Source organism: Agelaius phoeniceus, chromosome 5 (assembly GCF_051311805.1).
Source record: "Agelaius phoeniceus isolate bAgePho1 chromosome 5, bAgePho1.hap1, whole genome shotgun sequence".
NCBI lineage: Eukaryota > Metazoa > Chordata > Aves > Passeriformes > Icteridae > Agelaius > Agelaius phoeniceus.
In genome coordinates this window covers 48,213,082-48,222,591 of record NC_135269.1, presented here as the reverse complement: position 1 = coordinate 48,222,591, position 9,510 = coordinate 48,213,082, and positions in this window count along the sequence as shown.

Genomic DNA, 9,510 nt, shown 5'->3' with positions numbered 1-9,510 from the left:
TCCATGGCATTTTATTTTTTTGGCTTTTCCTAGAGAAAACCTAATCAATTTCTATCTTAGAAATTTGGAATCCTCTCACAGAAGAGGGGCAAAGGGTAAAAATGGTCTTTGTAGTAGAAGTAATACTTTTAGGACAGTGGAACTATAATGGATGGATTCATTTTTTCATATTAATTTGAATTCTTAAATATGAGACAAAAATACATACAGAACTTCTGATATCAAAAGGCACTGCTTTTTTTATCAGACATTTTACACATGTTCATATGGGTGTTCCGATCTCATTTTTGGAGCTTATATGTCAAACTTTCTTGCAGCTAGCAGTTTGACAATGATCAAAACCAGGCTTGTTTTGATCTCAGTGTCATAATTACCTGTGGAGAACCTGATCTGGTAAAACAGATGGTGATATATTTAGAATGTGTCACCTTGTAGGACTCAATTACAATTAAAAAACAATGTCATGTGGAAAGAGATTGGGGTTTTTTTCCTCCCTTTTAGCTCATTTCAAGAAGTCATATGTATAGGCATGGTTTGAATAATGGTTTGGTGACTCAGTAACTCTGAATAAGCAGGTGTACAGCTCAAAATGCAGGCACTGTGAAGATGAGCATGTATTTTGTTAGTCACACCTAAAGGAAACTGGTTTAGATTTGTGAGGCTTTTTTTGCCCAGCTAAGCAATTGACAAAGTGACCTCCTTTTCCTTACTCTTTTGTCCTTGCCTGCTATCTTCTTTAGGGAGAATTTAAATGCTGTAAAAACCATCCCCAAACAAACTATGCCTCTCCCAGTATCTTCATCTTCATCAGCTGCCTCTCTGCTTCCTTATGAAGAGTTCCTCTCCTCCCACCATGGACCTCACACCCTTCTGCACCTTTTGTGCTGATCACTCTGCTCATATTTATGTACCTCCCAAGGTACATAAAAATTATGTACAAAATTATGTACATAAAAATTCCCAATAAGGAAATCCTTGGCTTTCAATATTCACTGTGCAGTTCCTAGTTTCAGCATAGGAGGAACTTCCAGGGAGTGGGGAGAAAGCATGAAGAGGCAGTTTAGGAAAAGACAGGAGACAGAGGGAGGGATGCTTGGCTCTTAGTGGGAGAAAGAAGGAGACCACTGACATCAGTCTGAAGGCCTTCATTGCTACTGACTTAAACCAAAATACTAAAGAAAAGAAAGGTTTTCACAATGCTGGGGAAAACTGTGAATTAATTTGAGTAATGTTTATTAGTCAAAAAAAGAGGTAAAAGCCAACAATATGCTGGAAAAGTACAGATACGATTATTCAATAGAAATTTGAGGAAATTATCCTAGCACAGTCCAAGAGACTAATGAGTCCATATTAAGAAAATGGCACAGTGCAGGTCACCCTATTATAAAACAGGATATTACAGAAATGGAGAAGGTGCAGCTAAGGGCAAGCAGAGTGCCGCAGCAATACAATGATCTTAGTTATTCAGAAAGGTTAGAGAAACAAGATCCATAAGCTAGGAAAAAGAATTAAAATTAAGATAGACCCTCAGCAAAGTCCGCCAGAGTATTTTATGCAATAGGTATAACAGCTTTGAAGACAATACCTACAAGAGGATATTTGAACTCCTGTCACTACAAAGTAAGGGCATTGTAATTTAGATCTGTTGTTTTAGTCAGTGTATAGTATACTACATTGAATAAGAGTAATAATAAAATGGATTTAAGTGACTTAAAATATAGACTAAATTATATAGGTACTTCTTGAGGAATATCTGAATATTTTTATAACACCCCTTGAAAGTCTTTTTAAAACATAAGTGGCCTGATATATCCAGCTAAACTCACAGCTGAATTTGGGTTTGGGATAGGCCAAACAATAATACAGAAAATGTTGCATATATACAGAGAGGAGTTAAGCAGACAGGCTTTATGATGATATTAGTGTAATTCTGCTCTCCATAAAATAATAAGCTGATGAGTTTTTTAGAAATAATGAGCAGAAAATGGATTACTGCAAAAACATTACCTATGAATATAGATTTAGTGGTAAATATCCCATTTTTATCATTAAGTCAATAGTAAAAAAGAATCCTACCACATTCCTCCTTTACAAGGCATGAAAGATAATTTTATTCACTAAAGGTACTCCTGGCTTCATGCACAAAAACAATTGAGACTTTTATGAATACAAAAACTTTCATATTGATTAGTCTAGATTATTGTCTATACCATTTAGAACAGCAATTTTTACACATAGCAGGCTTTTAATCTATATTTTTAAACATGTCTATAATTTGGAGCAATGGTAGTCTTCACTCTGGAGAATATGCATGAAGGACATAGATATGTAATCCTGGAAATACAGTGTCAGTCCAAAGGATGAGGAGCATTCAATGAGTAGTTTCAACATTGCCTTTTCAGCAAGCAAGTTACATTCGCTGTACATGCTAGATCCCTGATAATTAGTCTCATTTATCTGTAATATGATCAAGCTACAGGGACTGAGTATGACCTCTGGTGTGGAGAGAATATATTTAATTTGGCATTAAATTTGTAAAATTTTACTAATATCATTACATAGAAAATGTTTGTCTTAAAAATAAGTTTTTAAAGAGTGAATGAGATAGCATCATATTTAGAGAAAAAAATATTAACTCATCTATTTAGATGTTTCTGCAATTACTGTCACTGAAAAAAAAGCAGATTAAGAAGAATTAGAATTTTATTGTGTGTTGGGAATTAGGTACCAGAAGGGTGTAGAAGTAGATTTGAAAAAGAGCAAACCCATGTATTTGGGGAGAAAAAAGTGATCACTTAAGAATCCATGGTGTGCATCTGAAAATCCCATTAGAGACTGTCAAGCTGCATTGGTCAGACAAAAAGAATATGAAATGGGGCCAATTAATACGATGCTGTTGAGTGCATGGCAATAGCTCCTAGTTCCTGATTTACAGAGGAGAATACAGTTGAGTGGAAATGATTTTGATGCATTTGCATGTGTGGCTGTAAGTCAAATTCTACATAAAGAGATCTAGCAATCACTGAGAGGTGACTATAGCCCAGGACTCCCAGTCCAGAGCTGGGAGGATATTGCTGGTTCTGCAACTTATCTTTGTGATGACCTTGACCAGATCACTGTTCTTTGTAAATGTTTCATGTACTGAGTACTGTTATACCTTGTTCTATTAACATGCCTATATATGTTGATTGTAAGCCTTTAGAGTCTTCTGAAGAATGGCTTACTTACTGTGTTTGTACAGTCTGCAGCAGAGTGAGCCTGTGATCTTCTCTGGGGAGAATTTAAATACCATAAAATCATGCAAGCAGTAGAAGGACCATGACACAGAAAGGGAGAAAATCAATGGGATTTGGGCATCAGGGAATTTTAAACTAAAGGACTTTCAAATATATAGTTTCCTCACACTGAAATAGCTCCTAATCTGATTCAAAATTTGATTTATTTGCTCAGCATGTTTCCATGTCCTTGAAACAATTCATTTGTGACAGTTACACATTTTCATTGAATTTTCTCAAACACTGAATGGTAGGTCTCTAGTGCTACTAAAAACCCTGATATTCTTCTTTCTTAATTGAGGAATAATTAGTATTCTACCTAAACAGAAGTAATATCATCTTCAGAGCTGTGGACTCTTCTGCCAAAAACATGTTTCAGAGGACTCTATCCTTAAGCATCAGCAAAAAGAAATCATGTGTTCGTCCTCTTGCAGGCTCTCTGGACCCTTCTTCACATCCTTTGTTCTCCTCATCATTTTTTATTATCCAGTGTGGCCAAACATTTGATCAGTGTTGAAATTACCACTCTGCAAGTCTGAAGGGGCTACTCAGCCAAAGATTACGGAGCCACAGGTGCTGTCTCCATGTGTACAGTAAGTCCATTGTGCAGCCCCTTCTGTTGTTATATTGAAGAGGTGGGAAGCCTCAACTAGGTAGCAATCTTGTTTTCACAGTAAGGCACCCAGGCCAGAGCAGTGGCTGGTATATTTAAATGTTCTTCAGCTGATTTCCAGTGCACAAGTTCTCCCAGGCATCCATCCCACTGAGATGTGTGCCATTCCAGGGAAAGGGCTGTCACTCTTGGGCAGGCCTCCTGATTTCCAGCACAGGACTCTCAATCCTGCATGGGCACTGCCATGCAAAATTCCCATGGGCTGGCACCTTAGCCTTGCAGAACCAGACTGAGATTAAACCACATCACTTTCAAAGGGTAATTTTAGTAACAGATAAGGAGCCTTTTGCTAGGGCAACACACCCCATTTCTTTCTTTTCTCTTCTCTTTTGGAGGGTTAATGGATGAGGAGGAGACTTGCATCCAGACTTTCATTTATCAATGCATAAAGTGTTTTCCCATGCACTATGATAAGTGTTCAGGGAGAGCAAGCCAAAGGAATGACAACCAGACTGCAAGCACTGCTTTCCCAAAAGGCTTTCCCCCCCATATTTATAGCTTCTTCTCTTTGTCACTACAATACGACAAAAGACCATTTTGATCCTGACTTATTAATGGAGAAGAAAAAGGGATTTATATGCTATCTGGTTAAAAATATTCTAGTATTTATTAGCCAGTAGCAACTCTTAAATCCTCTGCAGAGAAACATTTTAGTAGGCTGAATTTATCTCTGTTATTCAACACTAGAAGTAGCCTAGAAGAGCCTAGAAGCAGTTAGGATATGTGAAAGAATAATTTTTGCATTAGTAGGTCTCAGGTGATGATCAGACAGATAGTCTATAAGCACTTTGTAAAGAAAAATGAATCTCACAGCTGTATGATCAGACATCATCATGCTCTTAATGCTGGGCTAGTTAGCATCCTATTTTCAGTGCATAAATTCTACATGGTATCCCCCTTTAAAATGCACTCAAAAGCATGTAACATTCATTTTTCCCTCTTCTTCCCATGTTTCTAGCTCAGTTTGTTGATTCTAAACAGTTTCTTCCAGCTGAAGTGAAACAAGATTAATTTGGAAGAAAAAACACCATGTGGTTGCAGTTGTTCACCATTTTATATCTCACTAATGAGCAGGGGTATATTCTGGGTTCTGCCATCAGCATGAAGCTTTATGCTTTCCATGCTCATTTCATAGCTACATGTTTTGGTGCTCAGACTTTAGGGTTTTGCTATCTCACTAAGTTTCTTGTGAGAGCCCATTTAGGCTTCCAATAGGTGACCCTTGTTTCTCTGGGTAAGTCAGCTGAAGAACAGCAATAAACCAAAACACATAATCCTGTAGTCCTAAACCCCGAAGAGATGCACCACAGTGGTTTCAGATGTACTGCTCTAATCTCATAAACAAGGTTGTGTCTTGCACTTCTAAAGCAAAACAGCAGTATGACTGTGAGAACAGGTGTCCAGACTCAGACTGAGAACACCTGTGTTGGCACAATGTGTTTTAAGCCTCACTGTACATCAGGTTGGGTCCTCCCAAAATATCTATCTGTAGGGTGTAATTTTCCACTTCCTTCACATTTAATGAAGAAACACAGCTTACTTTACAAAGAGTGTTCCTAAGCAAAGATAATGGAAGATATTAATGTTAAGCCACTGACAAGTTAAAAATGTGACCATCATACCATAGTTATTGAAAATGCAGGGAAAAAGTAAAATCCCAATAAAATAATCATAAAATAAATAAAATAAAAAGCTGTATAAACCCAAGAAAATAAACTAAAACTAATCCAAACAAACTGCTACCTTATCACCACCTCATAATTTTATCTCCTGGTACAGACTTCTCCCAGGTATGTGGATTTGTTTTAAACATCTGCAATTGCATGACACTGATTTATTCCAACTGATGGATCTAGATTAATTCTCTAATCACTAGGTATTTCCTGTGTGGAGAAATACTGTCCCAATTACATTGGATGTAAGGTCTGTAGAAAATAGTACTTGGAGGTGAAAAATGGCAGCTGTTGCCCACTCACTCCATTGGGCTTAATTTTGCTTTTCCTGCTATTCTCTACCACAAAGCAGTAGATTAAAACAAACAAACAACAAATTAAATATTATTAATTTCATTTTTAAGCAGTAAATATTTTAGTGATAGAATTTCAGTTTGAATGAAATGGAAAAGGGATGGTATGATCACACTGCACAAAGGAAAAGAAGTTATATATAGAGTGTGCATCTTGATGACTAGGAGGTGTTGATTAGCATCATACTTTTATTTCACACAAAGATGTGTGAACCTTTCATAACAAAACTTGTAAGAAAGCAGAACTTGCCTCATTTATGCAATTTTTTATAAAAGTGAAACAGTCAGCAGTTTGCATAAAGACAAACCAACAGAATATCTCATAGCCCTGCTGGACAGGGCAGATGAGTTTGGGATCACAACCTTCTCCTCCTCCCCTCACCCCAGCCCTGCCACCAGCCTGCCTGCTGATCAGCACAGCACATACTTTGCTACCTGTTAAAATAAGCACCTTTGGAATAAGCGGATTGCTCAGGTCTCCCCCAGCCCACTGGGGTACAGCTTGGCAAACAGTGCTTGTTCTCAGCAGCCAGGAAAAGCCTGAGCCGAGGAATTGCTCTGGAACAGCCAGGGAGGAGATGCATCAAAATAATTCAAGGAAATAAATAAATGGGTTGCTGAGCAAAAAATGAATGCCAATCACATTCAGAAAGTATTTGATAAAGGTAGACTTTTCGAACGGCTCTCTTTGTTTTGCATCAAAGTAAAATTGCCATCTCAGCTCTACTTCATTGTCACTTTGTGCCTGCCCAAGCCGAGTTTGTTTCTGTAATTGCAGGGAAAGGCTTTTCAGAGGCAAATCTGAGAGTCAGCTGGAGAAGCTGAGGAAAGGAATTCCTCTCCTTAAGCTTAAGTGGGCAACTGTGCTGGTAATGGGTATTTCAGATGAAATGCGTGGTTCTGCATGCTTGTTTATGCTTTGTTGAAGATCCTGTTATTGCTGTTGTTGGTGGATAATTTCATTTGACAATGTGCTGCAGATTCATCTTTATGTATGAATTTACAAGTACAGAGTGAGAAGCATAAAAAAATAATACAGAACTGCTCATGCAGAGTCACAGCACACAAATTAGAACATTCAGTAGTTCAAAAATGCCAGGATAGACAACTTTAATCTTTCATAGCACCTCTGTATTTGTAAAGCTTTAGCTTTTGTTAATGATGATGAACATGAGGAAATCAAACTCAACGAATAAATGTAGTTTCAAAAACTTGGTTGCATGAGTAAGCAGAATATATTGCCCACATTTAACCAGTATTCCTGTAAATGTGTAATGTATTATCAACATCTGCATTTTCTGTTCTAAATTCTACTGTAACGTTATGGGGTAAATGAAAGTCTGGCTGTAGTACCCACCTATGTCTGGGCTAAGTTAGTGTTTGTACAACAGGTGATGGGCCAGGGTGAAATGCTGCCACCTCCCAAACCCTTAGTAGAACCCACCAAGTTTTAAGATATATTGGTTAGTTTGGTTTAATAAGTTGCTTTATGCTCTGTCTAGCTTTAGGAATGCAACTTACACTTACCAGACACCTGAAGAAAAAAGTCATAATGAAAACATAAAAAGTTTTTTTTTTTTTTTTATTTAGAGATTCCAGTATTTCTTTCCTGAAACATTTTCATTAATATGATAATATCATCTGAAGAAGGAGCAGAGCAAAATCCCACAATGTGATTAGAATTTTTTTTCTCTCTTTTCTCTTTAGATTCTCAGGTAAATGAAATTTCTTCTGGTTCATTGTCCTAATTAATTGGTCCTACTGACTTTACTAATCTTCAAATGTCACTTCTGATTCTTCCATCCCATGGTCACTGCTTGCTCTCAGCAATGTGAGAAACTGGACTTTATGGCTTTATTCTACTATTTGAAATTATTCAATCTGCTGTCTCTTCCCATCTGATTAATTTGACAAGTATCCCACCTCCTGAAAGAGGGAGGAGAGAGATGCTGGTTCACATCCATTTGGGATCAATGCTGCAACTATTGTAATTATTATTTTACAATAATTACAAGAAATCAAAGCATGTTGGGATGTGTTTGTTATACATTCCAGTTATCAATAAGATGCTATTAAAATATTTATTTCCTTACAGAACATGAAAGTTGAAGCAAATTCTGAAAGGATTACTATACATTTTAACTAAGAGGTATCCACTTATCAACACATAAAATTGCATTACCAGGCTATTAAACATAAGAATTATCCAACAGTGGAATTTGGAGTGGCTTCTTAAGCTACATAAAGTCAGAAAACCAGAACAAGTTGCCAGAATAGGTCTTGAGGTAAGAATCTTAAAAAATTTCAGGAGTTGCTTTTTACTTCATATATAAAATATACTGGCCTCTTTCCCATCTAAGAAATTATTTAAATAAACAAGATGGCAGAAATAAAATGAAAGGAGTTTTCCACAAGAAGTAAACCTGTAGAGGAATGATGCCCAAGCTAAATGGAAAGTGTAACAGGTAGCTGGAGATCCTCTACCATGGTTCCAGTACTCACTCCAGTTTGTCCAGAGGGAAGTCCTGGAATTAGAGGCCATAAATTAATACCCACAGATGGACTCCAGCATCTACTGAATTTTAATAATTACCATGTTGTTCTACTGGATATGAAGCTTACCCAGAGATTATGAATTGTGGACTCAGCTATAATGGTGACATGGCAATAAAATACTTGAGTTATTCCTGACATCAGAAAATAAAAGTGGGACAAAAGGCTATTTATGACACAAATATTTAATTTCAGTGCCTGGCCTATAACCTTATATAATAATAAAAAAATAACAATCCTGAAACAAAGTCCATAGATCTGGCTGTTTCATGAAGTACAGGTTTCCCCACTACACTGTACTGGATCTAACTATTCATCGTACAGAAATATGAAAAAGGAAGCAACAATGAAAAAAGAAATATGAAAAAGGAAGCAACAGAAAGACCTTGAAAATCCTAATCTATTTTTCCTTTCAGAGGAAGAGATTTCTTTAAAGACAGGAAAGATGCTACTGAAATTCAAAATGAACTGTAAAGGTAGGCAATGTTGCTTGATCTTATTTTGACTCAGACAAAATAAGTTACTGTGAAGCTACTTATATATTTATATACACACACACACATATATATATATATATATGGCTATTAATGCTCACGGTATTAAAAAAAGATATAATCTCAGTTTGATAGGGACTAGGGAAAATGAGATAACATGACAATGTTTATATGGAAAATATGAGTTGATTTCTGTTAAAAACAAAAAGCATATAAAACATTATAGCACAGCTTTGGTTTTTTGTCAGACATTTGCTGTAGGATTGTGAAAAACACATTGATGTTACAGACTTTGGTCAATAGTGCCCATCCTCAGTTGCCTGTAGTTGATGTTCTAGACCTCAGACAGTTTGGAAGCCATAAGAACCTGCTGAAAAACTGGTCATGACACAACTCCTAATACAAAAAATAAAATAAAAACTTACCTTTAGCTTTTATTTATGCTTAAGCTTTGATATGACACAGGTGGAGAGAATCTAATGAGAATAT